The sequence below is a fragment of the Cylas formicarius genome, unplaced genomic scaffold, assembly GCF_029955315.1.
Source record: "Cylas formicarius isolate icCylForm1 unplaced genomic scaffold, icCylForm1.1 PGA_scaffold_16__1_contigs__length_5364039, whole genome shotgun sequence".
Classification (NCBI taxonomy): domain Eukaryota; kingdom Metazoa; phylum Arthropoda; class Insecta; order Coleoptera; family Brentidae; genus Cylas; species Cylas formicarius.
In genome coordinates, this window is record NW_026844246.1 from 3,385,709 (window position 1) to 3,398,830 (window position 13,122).

Sequence of the window (13,122 nt, forward strand, 5' to 3'; positions counted from 1 at the left end):
ACATTTCTGAGCTGAGCTGTTAATTAAAAAATATATATTTCACGCAAAACAATGGCCGTTTGCAGTAGGTAGGTATCGAACTTACGCTGCCATGGAGAATCTGATTTCTAGTCAGACGCCTTAACCCACAGACCGGGGCTAAATCTGTTTGAAAGTAGGACTATTTCTGGTGATGTGCCATTTGAAATATAAGGGCATATGTATGCATATTGTTTTAAATTTATGCACTCAATCCCCATAATTGACAAAATTTTCTGGGCTGAGCTGCTAATTATAAAAATTATATTTCAAGCAAAACAAATGGTCGTTTGCAGTAGGTAGGTTTCGAACCTATGCTGACAGAGAATCTGATTTCTAGTCAGACGCCTTAACCGACAGACCAAGGCTAAATCTGTTTGAAAGTCGAACTATTTCTGGTGATGTGCCATGCGTTGAAATATAAGGCCATTATATTTTTATAAATTTATGTAGTCAATTCCCATATTTGAGGAAAATTTCTGGGCTGACCTGTTAATTAAAAAATATATATTTCACGCAAAACAATGGCCGTCTGCAGTAGGTAGGTATCGAACTTACGCTGCCATGGAGAATCTGATTTCTAGTCAGACGCCTTAACCCACAGACCGGGGCTAAATCTGTTTGAAAGTAGGACTATTTCTGGTGATGTGCCATTTGAAATATAAGGGCATATGTATGCATATTGTTTTAAATTTATGCACTCAATCCCCATAATTGACAAAATTTTCTGGGCTGAGCTGCTAATTACAAAAATTATATTTCAAGCAAAACAATGGCCGTTTGCGGTAGGTAGGTTTCGAACCTACGCTGCCATAGAGAATCTGATTTCTAGTCAGACGCCTTAACCGACAGACCAGGGCTAAATCTGTTTGAAAATAGGACTATTTCTGGTGATGTGCCATTTGAAATATAAGGGCATATGTATGCATATTGTTTTAAATTTATGCACTCAATCCCCATAATTGACAAAATTTTCTGGGCTGAGCTGCTAATTACAAAAATTATATTTCAAGCAAAATAATGGCCGTTTGCAGTAGGTAGGTTTCGAACTTACGCTGCCATAGAGAATCTGAATTCTAGTCAGACGCCTTAACCGACAGACCATTGCTAAATCTGTTTGAAAGTAGGACTATTTCTGGTGATGTGCCATTTGAAATATAAGGGCATATGTATGCATATTGTTTTAAATTTATGCACTCAATCCCCATAATTGACAAAATTTTCTGGGCTGAGCTGCTAATTACAAAAATTATATTTCAAGCAAAACAAATGGTCGTTTGCAGTAGGTAGGTTTCGAACCTATGCTGATAGAGAATCTGATTTCTAGTCAGACGCCTTAGCCGACAGACCAAGGCTAAATCTGTTTGAAAGTCGAACTATTTCTGGTGATGTGAAATGCGTTGAAATATAAGGCCATTATATTTTTATAAATTTATGTAGTCAATTCCCATATTTGAGGAAAATTTCTGGGCTGACCTGTTAATTAAAAAATATATATTTCAAGAAAAACAATGGCCGTTTGCAGTAGGTAGGTTTCGAACATACGATGCCATGGAGAATCTGATTTCTAGTCTGACGCCTTAACCGACAGACCAAGGCTAAATCTGTTTGAAAGTCGAACTATTTCTGGTGATGTGCCATGCGTTGAAATATAAGTCCATTATATTTTTAAAAATTTACGTACTCAATCCCCATATTTGCGAAAAATTTCTGGACTGAGCTGTTAATTAAAAAATATATATTTCAAGCAAAATAATGACCGTTTGCAGTAGGTAGGTTTCGAAACTACGCTGCCATGGAGAATCTGATTTCTAGTCAGACGCCTTAACCGAGAGACCAAGGCTAAATCTGTTTGAAAGTCGAACTATTTCTGCTAATGTGCCATGCGTTGAAATATAAGTCCATTATATTTTTATAAATTTATATACTCAATCCCCATATTTGAGAAAAATTTCTGAGCTGAGCTGTTAATTAAAAAATATATATTTCACGCAAAACCATGGCCGTTTGCAGTAAGTAGGTATCGAACTTACGCTGCCATGGAGAATCTGATTTCTAGTCAGACGCCTTAACCGAGAGACCAGGGCTAAATCTGTTTGAAAGTAGGACTATTTCTGGTGATGTGCCATTTGAAATATAAGGGCATATGTATGCATATTGTTTTAAATTTATGCACTCAATCCCCATAATTGACAAAATTTTCCGGGCTGAGCTGCTAATTACAAAAATTATATTTCAAGCAAAACAAATGGTCGTTTGCAGTAGGTAGGTTTCGAAATTATGCTGATAGAGAATCTGATTTCTAGTGAGACGCTTTAACCGACAGACCAAGGATAAATCTGTTTGAAAGTCGAACTATTTCTGGTGATGTGTAATGCGTTGAAATATAAGGCCATTATATTTTTATAAATTTATGTAATCAATCCCCGTATTTGAGAAAAATTTCTGTGCTCAACTGTTAACTAAAAAATATTTATTTCAAGCAAAACAATTTCCGTTTGCAGTAGGTAGGTTTGGAACCTACGCTGCCATAGAGAATCTGATTTAAAGTCAGACGCCTTATCCGAGAGACCAGGGCTAAATCTGTTTGAAAGTCGAACTATTTCTGGTGATGTGCCATGCGTTGAAATATAAGTCCATTATATTTTTATAAATTTATATACTCAATCCCCATATTTGAGAAAAATTTCTGGGCTGAGCTGTTAATTAAAAAATATATATTTCAAGCAAAATAATGGCCGTTTGCAATAGGTAGGTTTCGAACCTACGCTGCCATGGAGAATCTGATCTCTAGTCAGACGCCTTAACCGACAGACCAAGGCTAAATCTGTTTGAAAGTCGAACTATTTCTGTTGTTGTGCCATGCGTTGAAATATAAGGCCATTATATTTTTATAAATTTATGTATTCAATCCCCATATTTGAGAAATATTTCTGGGCCGAGCTGTTAATTAAAAAATATATATTTCAAGCAAAACAATGGTCGTTTGCAGTAGGTAGGTTTCGAACCTACGCTGCCATAGGGAATCTGATTTCTAGTCAGACGCCTTAACCGACAGACCAGTGCTAAATCTGTTTGAAAGTAGGATTATTTCTGGTGATGTGCCATTTGAAATATAAGGGCATATGTATGCATATTGTTTTAAATTTATGCACTCAATCCCCATAATTGACAAAATTTTCTGGGCTGAGCTGCTAATTACAAAAATTATATTTCAAGCAAAATAATGGCCGTTTGCAATAGGTAGATTTCGAACCTACGCTGCCATGGAGAATCTGATTTCTGGTCAGACGCCTTAACCGACAGACCAAGGCTAAATCTGTTTGAAAGTCGAACTATTTCTGGTGATGTGCCATGCGTTGAAATATAAGTCCATTATATTTTTATAAATTTACGTACTCAATCCCCATATTTGAGAAAAATTTCTGGGCTGAGCTGTTAATTAAAAAATATATATTTCAAGCAAAATAATGACCGTTTGCAGTAGGTGGGTTTCGAACCTACGCTGCCGTGGAGAATCTGATTTCTAGTCAGACGCCTTAACCGAGAGACCAAGGCTAAATCTGTTTGAAAGTCGAACTATTTCTGGTAATGTGCCATGCGTTGAAATATAAGTCCATTATATTTTTATAAATTTATATACTCAATCCCCATATTTGAGAAAAATTTCTGGGCTGAGCTGTTAATTAAAAAATTTATATTTCAAGCAAAATAATGGCCGTTTGCAATAGGTAGGTTTCGAACCTACGCTGCCATGGAGAATCTGATCTCTAGTCAGACGCCTTAACCGACAGACCAAGGCTAAATCTGTTTGAAAGTCGAACTATTTCTGTTGTTGTGCCATGCGTTGAAATAAAAGGCCATTATATTTTTATATGTACAATGGCCGTTTTCAGTAGGTAGGTTTCGAACCTACGCTGCCATAGGGAATCTGATTTCTAGTCAGACGCTTTAACCGACAGGCCAAGGCTAAATCTGTTTGAAAGTCGAACTATTTCTGGTGATGTGCCATGCGTTGAAATATAAGGCCATTATATTTTTATAAATTTATGTATTCAATCCCCATATTTGAGAAAAATTTCTGGGCTGGGCTGTTAATTAAAAAATATATATTTCAAGCAAAACAATGGCCGTTTGCAGTAGGTAGGTTTCGAACCTACGCTGCCATAGAGAATCTGATTTCTAGTCAGACGCCTTAACCGGCAGACCAAGGCTAAATCTGTTTGAAAGTCGAACTATTTCTGTTGATGTGCCATGCGTTGAAATATAAGGCCATTATATTTTTATAAATTTATGTATTCAATCCCCATATTTGAGAAAAATTTCTGGGCTGGGCTGTTAATTAAAAAATATATATTTCAAGCAAAACAATGGCCGTTTGCAGTAGGTAGGTTTCGAACCTACGCTGCCATAGAGAATCTGATTTCTAGTCAGACGCCTTAACCGACAGACCAAGGCTAAATCTGTTTGAAAGTCGAACTATTTCTGTTGTTGTGCCATGCGTTGAAATATAAGGCCATTATATTTTTATAAACTTATGTATTCAACCCATATTTGAAAAAATTTTCTGGGCTTAGCTGTTAATTAAAAAATACATATTTCAAGCAAAACAATGGTCGTTTGCAGTAGGTAGGTTTCGAACCTACGCTGCCATAGAGAATCTGATTTCTAGTCAGACGCCTTAACCGACAGACCAGGGCTAAATCTGTTTGAAAGTAGGACTATTTCTGGTGATGTGCCATTTGAAATATAAGGGCATATGTATGCATATTGTTTTAAATTTATGCACTCAATCCCCATAATTGACAAAATTTTCTGGGCTAAGCTGCTAATTACAAAAATTATATTTCAAGCAAAACAATGACCGTTTGCGGTAGGTAGGTTTCGAACCTACGCTGCCATAGAGAATCTGATTTCTAGTCAGACGCCTTAACCGACAGACCAGGGCTAAATCTGTTTGAAAATAGGACTATTTCTGGTGATGTGCCATTTGAAATATAAGGGCATATGTATGCATATTGTTTTAAATTTATGCACTCAATCCCCATAATTGACAAAATTTTCTGGGCTGAGCTGCTAATTACAAAAATTATATTTCAAGCAAAATAATGGCCGTTTGCAGTAGGTAGGTTTCGAACCTACGCTGCCATAGAGAATCTGAATTCTAGTCAGACGCCTTAACCGACAGACCAGGGCTAAATCTGTTTGAAAGTAGGACTATTTCTGGTGATGTGCCATTTGAAATATAAGGGCATATGTATGCATATTGTTTTAAATTTATGCACTCAATCCCCATAATTGACAAAATTTTCTGGGCTGAGCTGCTAATTACAAAAATTATATTTCAAGCAAAACAAATGGTCGTTTGCAGTAGGTAGGTTTCGAACCTATGCTGATAGAGAATCTGATTTCTAGTCAGACGCCTTAGCCGACAGACCAAGGCTAAATCTGTTAGAAAGTCGAACTATTTCTGGTGATGTGAAATGCGTTGAAATATAAGGCCATTATATTTTTATAAATTTATGTAGTCAATTCCCATATTTGAGGAAAATTTCTGGGCTGACCTGTTAATTAAAAAATATATATTTCAAGCAAAACAATGGCCGTTTGCAGTAGGTAGGTTTCGAACCTACGATGCCATGGAGAATCTGATTTCTTAACCGACAGACCAAGGTTAAATCTGTTTGAAAGTCGAACTATTTCTGGTGATGTGCCATGCGTTGAAATATAAGTCCATTATATTTTTAAAAATTTACGTACTCAATCCCCATATTTGCGAAAAATTTCTGGGCTGAGCTGTTAATTAAAAAATATATATTTCAAGCAAAATAATGACCGTTTGCAGTAGGTAGGTTTCGAAACTACGCTGCCATGGAGAATCTGATTTCTAGTCAGACGCCTTAACCGAGAGACCAAAGCTAAATCTGTTTGAAAGTCGAACTATTTCTGGTGATGTGCCATGCGTTGAAATATAAGGCCATTATATTTTTATAAATTTATGTAGTCAATCCCCATATTTGAGAAAACTTTCTGGGCTGAGCTGTTAATTAAAAAATATATATTTCAAGCAAAACAATGGTAATTTGCAGTAGGTAGGTTTCGAACCTATGTTTATAGAGAATCTGATTTCTAGTCAGACGCCTTAACCGACAGACCAAGGCTAAATCTGTTTGAAAGTCGAACTATTTCTGGTGATGTGCCATGCGTTGAAATATAAGGCCATAATATTTTTATAAATTTATGTAGTCAATCCCCATATTTGAGAAAAGTTTCTGGGCTGAGCTGTTAATTAAAAAATATATATTTCAAGCAAAACAATGGCCGTTTGCAGTAGGTAAGTTTCGAACCTACTCTGCCATAGAGAATCTGATTTCTAGTCAGACGCCTTAACCGACAGACCAGGGCTAAATCTGTTTGAAAGTAGAACTATTTCTGGTGATGTGCCATTTGAAATATAAGGGCATATGCATGCATATTGTTTTAAATTTATGCACTCAATCCCCATAATTGACAAAATTTTCTGGGCTGAGCTGCTAATTACAAAAATTATATTTCAAGCAAAACAAATGGTCGTTTGCAGTAGGTAGGTTTCGAAATTATGCTGATAGAGAATCTGATTTCTAGTGAGGCGCCTTAGCCGACAGACCAAGGCTAAATCTGTTTGAAAGTCGAACTATTTCTGGTAATGTGCCGTGCGTTGAAATATAAGGCCATTATATTTTTATAAAATTATGTACTCAGTCCACATATTTGAGGAAAATTTCTGTGCTGAGCTTTTAATTAAAAAATATATATTTCAAGCAAAACAATGCGCGTTTGCAGTAGGTAGGTTTCGAACCTACGCTGCCATAGAGAATCTGATTTCTAGTCAGACGCCTTAATCGACAGACCAGGGCTAAATCTGTTTGAAAGTAAAAATATTTCTGGTGATGTGCCATATGAAATATAAGGGCATTATATTGTTTTAAATTTATGAAATCAATCCCCATAATTGACAAAATTTTCTGGGATAAACTGCTATTTACGTAAATTATATTTCAAGCAAAACAATGGTCGTTTGCAGTAGGTAGGTTTCGAACCTATGCTGATAAAAATTCTGATTTTTAGTCAGACGCCTTAACCGACAGACCAAGACTAAATCTGTTTGAAAGTCGAACTATTTCTGTTGATGTGCCATTTGAAATATAAGGGCATATGCATGCATATTGTTTTAAATTTATGCACTCAATCCCCATAATTGACAAAATTTTCTGGGCTGAGCTGCTAATTACAAAAATTATATTTCAAGCAAAACAAATGGTCGTTTGCAGTAGGTAGGTTTCGAAATTGTGCTGATAGAGAATCTGATTTCTAGTGAGACGCCTTAGCCGACAGACCAAGGCTAAATCTGTTTGAAAGTCGAACTATTTCTGGTAATGTGCCATGCGTTGAAATATAAGGCCATTATATATTTATAAATTTATGTACTCAATCCCCATATTTGAGAAAAATTTCTGAGCGGAGCTGTTAATTAAAAAATATATATTTCACGCAAAACAATGGCCGTTTGCAGTAGGTAGTTATCGAACCTACGCTGCCATGGAGAATCTAATTTCTAGTCAGATGCCTTAACCGACAGACCAAGACTAAATCTGAAAGTCGAACTATTTCTGTTGATGTGCCATGCGTTGAAATATATGGCAATTATAGTTTTATAAATTTATGTATTCAATCCCCATATTTGAGAAAAATTTCTGGGCTGACCTGTTAATTAAAAAATATATATTTCAAGCAAAACAATTGCTGTTTGTAGTAGGTAGGTTTCGAACCTACGCTGCTATGGAGAATCTGATTTCTAGTCAGACGCCTTAACCGAGAGACCAAGGCTAAATCTGTTTGAAAGTCGAACTATTTCTGGTAATGTGCCGTGCGTTGAAATATAAGTCCTTTATATTTCTATAAATTTATGTAATCAATCCCCATATTTGAGAAAAATTTCTGAGCTGAGCTGTTAATGAAAAAATATATATTTCACGCAAAACCATGGACGTTTGCAGTAGGTAGTTATCGAACCTACGCTGTCATGGAGAATCTAATTTCTAGTCAGATGCCATAACCGACAGACCAAGGCCAAATCTGTTTGAAAGTCGAACTATTTCTGGTGATGTGCCATGCGTTGAAATATAAGGCCATTATATTTTTATAAATTTATGTATTCAATCCCCATATTTGAGAAAAATTTATGGGCTGAGCTGTTAATTAAAAAATATATATTTCAAGCAAAACAATGGTCGTTTGCAGGAGGTAGGTTTCGAAGCTATGCTGATAGAGGATCTGATTTCTAGTCAGACGCCTTAACCGACAGACCAAGGCTAAATCTCTTTGAAAGTCGAACTATTTCTGGTGATGTGCCATTGGTATTGGTATTGGTATTAAAGGGGTGCGCCCTCGCGGGCGTCCAAGCACTTAGGCCACCAGATGGGCCCGTTGTGCCCCCAGGCCGCTCTAGAGGGCGTCCAGAATGCCGCCCCTCCTGTAGAAGGTCAGCAACTCCTTTAGCCCAATACCGTGCACTGAGTCCGGATCGATCAGGGCCGTTCCGAAGACTCCCAATCTTGCCCATGTCAATTCAGGGCACTCGGTGAGCAGATGATACGGGGTCTCCTCCCCTTCCATGCACTACCTACACTCCGGGTCGTCTCCAATGCCTAGCAAGCAGAGATGCCTCCTAATCCTGCAATGTCCTGTATAGGCCCCTGTTAGTGCTCTACACTCCCTCCTGGTCAGTCTAAGCAGCTCCCTGGTGCGAGGAAGGGCGGGCCCATCCATCATAAGCCTCGCCTGCCTCATTCCCGGAGCAACTCTCCAGCCCCCCGCGGCCCGGTCTCTCGCCCAGTCTTCGAGAGCTCCCCGCCTCACACACGGGGCGATCCCCAAGCGGGGCTCTGACCCTATATGCCTATGCGAGGATCCCTCCCTGGCTAAGGCGTCCGCTGCCTCATTGCCCCGGACACCGGTGTGACCCGGGACCCAGACCAACGTGACCTTTCTCTCCTCAGCCACCCTCCTCAGTACCCCTTTGAACTCCCTTATCAACAAGGAGCGCGTACGCACTGACTTCAGCGCCATGAGTGCAGCCCTACTATCCGAGCAGAAGAAGACTCTCCTGCTTCCGTAGTTGACCCTAAGCACCTCTCTGGCCGCCATCAATAAAGCGAAAATTTCCGCCTAAAACACAGTGCAGTACTGACCCAGAGGGACCGACAAGCTTGATCCCGTTGTCTCGCAGTACGCTCCAGCTCCGGCCAGATCTCCCATTCTGGACCCGTCCGTGTACCAGACAAGTCCATCCCAGGAGCCGACTCTGCCCTCTCTCCAATCTTCCCTTGATGGAAAGAGAAAGGTCAATTTATCAAAGAAGGTCATCTCGGGGATCATGACGTCACTCGGCATGCCCATGACCCCGCGATCCCCGCGACAGCCCTCTAAAATGTCGTACGAACCCCGATTGAGGGTTCCCTCCCTCCAGAGCCCGCAGCTCGCCAGCCTCAAAGCTGTCCTGGCCGCCTCCATCTGCACCCGATCCGCCAGAGAGGGCAGCCCTACCAGAGCCTCCAGGGCCCTCGTGGGCGCCGTTCTCATGGCGCCCGTTATGCAGAGGCAAGCCAATCTCTGCAGTCTGTCAAGAACTAGCCTTGCTCCCGCTCTTTTGGTCCCCGGCCACCATGCCACTGCCCCATGCGTGAACATAGGCACCACCATGGTACCGTAGATCCACTGCATGATCTTCGGCCCCAGGCGCCAAGTGCCCTCTACCGCTCTCCGGCACGCCCACAGAGCTCCAAAGGCCGACCTGGTCCTTGATCTTATATGTTCCTGGAAGGTCAACTTAGAGTCCAACCATACGCCCAAGTACTTGACACTTCCGCTTGCAGAAAGAGGCACCCCATCCATCGAAATGTTGAGGTTGCACTCCATCTTTCTTTTCCTAGTGAAGATGACCATCTCCACCTTGCTAGGATTGACAGCCAACTTGCTGTCCATTCACCATTGTGAGAATCTTGCCAATGCCCCGTTCAGGAGCCCCTGCATTCTCCTCACGTCCGTCCCCTGCGTCATTATCACAAGGTCGTCTGCATATGCCTGAGCATAGACCCCGTGTTCTTCCCTCAGAATATGCAATATCTCGTTCACCACCAGGCACCACAGGAACGGGGACAAGACCCCGCCCTGTGGACAACCCCGTGATGAATCGATGGAGACCTGCTCCCCACCCAGTCTTGCCTCGACCCTCCTGTCTGTTAGCATGGAGCGGATCCACCTTACAATGGCCGTCCCCACTCCAGTACTCTCCACCGCCCTGCAGATCGAGTACAGGGCCGTGTTATTGAAAGCCCCTTCGATGTCAGCGAACACGCACACCGACAGCCGTCCCGAGCCCATACCCTCCTCCAACCTGGAAGTCAGATGGTGAAGAGCTGAGCCCACAGACCCGCCACTTCGGTACGCATGCTGAGCTGGCTCTAAAGGGGCCTCCAGCTCCACCCAGTCCCTCAGATACCGGTCCACCAGCCTCTCCAGAGTCTTCATAATGAAGCTGGTTAGGCAAACAGGCCGGTACGACTTCGGGTCTGTATAGTCACTCTTCCCTACCTTGGGAATGAACACTACCCTGCTGTGTCTCCACAGCTCGGGCACGTACCCCCTCGCAATGGAGGCCCTGAACAGGTCCATCAGCGGGCTGGTCAGGAGACCTCCGTCCCTTTGCAGCAGAGCCGGAAATACTCCATCCCCGCCCGCCGACTTGAAGGGGCCAAAGCTGTCAATAGCCCACCTCAGCCTACTATGGGTAACCACCCTCCTTGCCGTGGCGTAGTCGCCTCCAAGACGACCCCCGGCTTCAATATTCCCCCCTGTGTCCGGATCAGCGGACCCTGGGAAGTGCGTGTTCAGCAGCTGTTGTAGTGTGTCCGCTGGTCCCGCTGTGTAGCCACCGCCGGTCCTGCGGACCACCACCAGTCTTCCCGCAGGGTCACTTCTGAGTACCCTAAGGAGCCTAGCCGCGTCCGGGGTATTCATTACTCCGTCGCAGTAGCCCCTCCAGGCCCTCCTCCGTGATGCCCGTAGTTCTTTTTTGTACTGTCTGCGGACCTCCCTATAGAGATCCCAGTCCGCACCTTGGCTGCTGCTCCCCGCTGTATTGAACAGCCTCCGCACTTTCCTCCTGAGACGCTCCAGGAAAGAGCTCCACCAACGAGTCCTTTCCGCCCTATGCTCCTCTGTCTCAGGGCAACTATTCTCGAACGCCCGCATCATAGCGGAGCTGACTCGGTCGGCGGCCTCGTCAATCTCCTCCATTGTGCGGTGTTTCCTTGGTAAGCCCCCTAGACGCCAAGCAAGTTCCTCTCTATAGAGTTCCCAGTTTGTTGCCCGGGGGTTCCTAAATCTAACGGGTTCCCGAACACCCATCTCCAACCCAAAGGTGATGTATCCATGGTCCGACATAGAGTCTTCCCCACAGACACACCACCCAGTTATTTCCGGGAGCAGAGCCCTGGTACAAAGTGTTAAATCTATGACCGAGCTCCGACCCGTCGTGAAAAACGTGGTTTCTACCCCTCTGTTGGCCACCTGCAGCCCTGCAGAGGCCATGAACTCCACGAGGTCTCCCCCCCTTCTATTCGTTGCCGCGCTGCCCCACAAAACGTGGTGAGCATTGCTGTCGCAGCCAATCAAAAGAGGAAGATTCGCCTCCTCGCAGTAGGAGACCAAGTCACTGATCTGATGCGGAGGACAGCTGCGGTCGCCTGGAAAGCACGCAGAGGCGACCACTACCTCCCTCACGCCGTCCCGAGTGGGGGATCTGACCAGAATTGGAACCAGGTCCCTGGACGCCTTATCCCTTAGGAAAAAGGCCTCCAGCCCCATGGTTAGAATACAGGCCCTGGGACCGCCCTCTAAGGAGTCGACACTATGCAGCATCGATCCTCCCAGAGATAAGCCCCTAACCCTTGATTTTACAATCCAGGGCTCTTGGATCAGTACAATAGATGTACCGCTCTCCGAAATTTTCCTGCATAAGTGGGCCGTTGCAGCCCTGCTGTGTTGCAGGTTAATCTGTAATATCCCCGTGAAGATGTTATTGCGGGAATACCACCTGCGGGTCACGATGCTAGCCTCAGCCCGAATCCGAGCCCGAGGTAGCACCTCCCTCCGCTTCCGCTTCCTGACTGGTGGACCCTGATGGGATTCCCCGGTCAACTTCGATCTGAGATACCTCCTCGGTTCTCGCTTCCTCGGAGGGCCCTCCGGAGGTCTCCTCCACAGAAGCCGTGGGCGCCGCCTCTCCGACAGGCCCGCCAACCTCCATGGACGAGCCCTCCTCGCGTGAGCCCCCCGCGGCCACCTCATCCCCCTGCGGCCTCGGCGCCGCCAGGTTCACTTTTACCTGTGTCGCCAGGCAGAAGAGAAGTGAGCCCTTAGCCGTGATGGCGCTTGCCCACCACCAACCTTGTGCCCCTTACATCCTCCGTCCTCTGCCAGACCCTCCAGGCACGGCAATCTAGGCCATTCTGAGCTGCCAGGCAGCGGACTAGTGCCTCATTCGAGACACCCGCCCCCAGGCCCGGAATCCATATCGCCGCCCTTCTCAGTCTCAATCCTTCCGGATCGACCTCCACCAGGTTTGCGAGCCCCCAGGGCCTGACGTTAATCAGCTCCCTGCGAACCCACTCCCTGGTTTCTTCATCCATCATCTCGATCAGGATGTGGCTCCTCCACAGCATAACCGAGCGTATCCGGGGAGGGGGTGTATTGCCCCCCCTGCATGATATACATGCTTATGCGGAGGTTAAGAGACCCTATGAACCGCAGCAGGTCCTCGGAAGACAGGTCAGTTTCCTGTCCTCTGAGGCCCACCACCAGTTCAGGCCCCCCCGCCTCCGCTTGTGCGTAGGACCGAGCCCCCCTCTCAGAGCCCCCCCGGGACGGCCCGCCTTTCCCGGGCCTAGCTTTCGCCGGGCCACGTGTCGGCCGCCGACCCCCGGCAGGTGCCCCAACCTGGGTGATCTCTCCCATTTTTCTTTTCCGTTTCCCGCCTGCCGTTTCCGGTGTGCCCCCTATGGA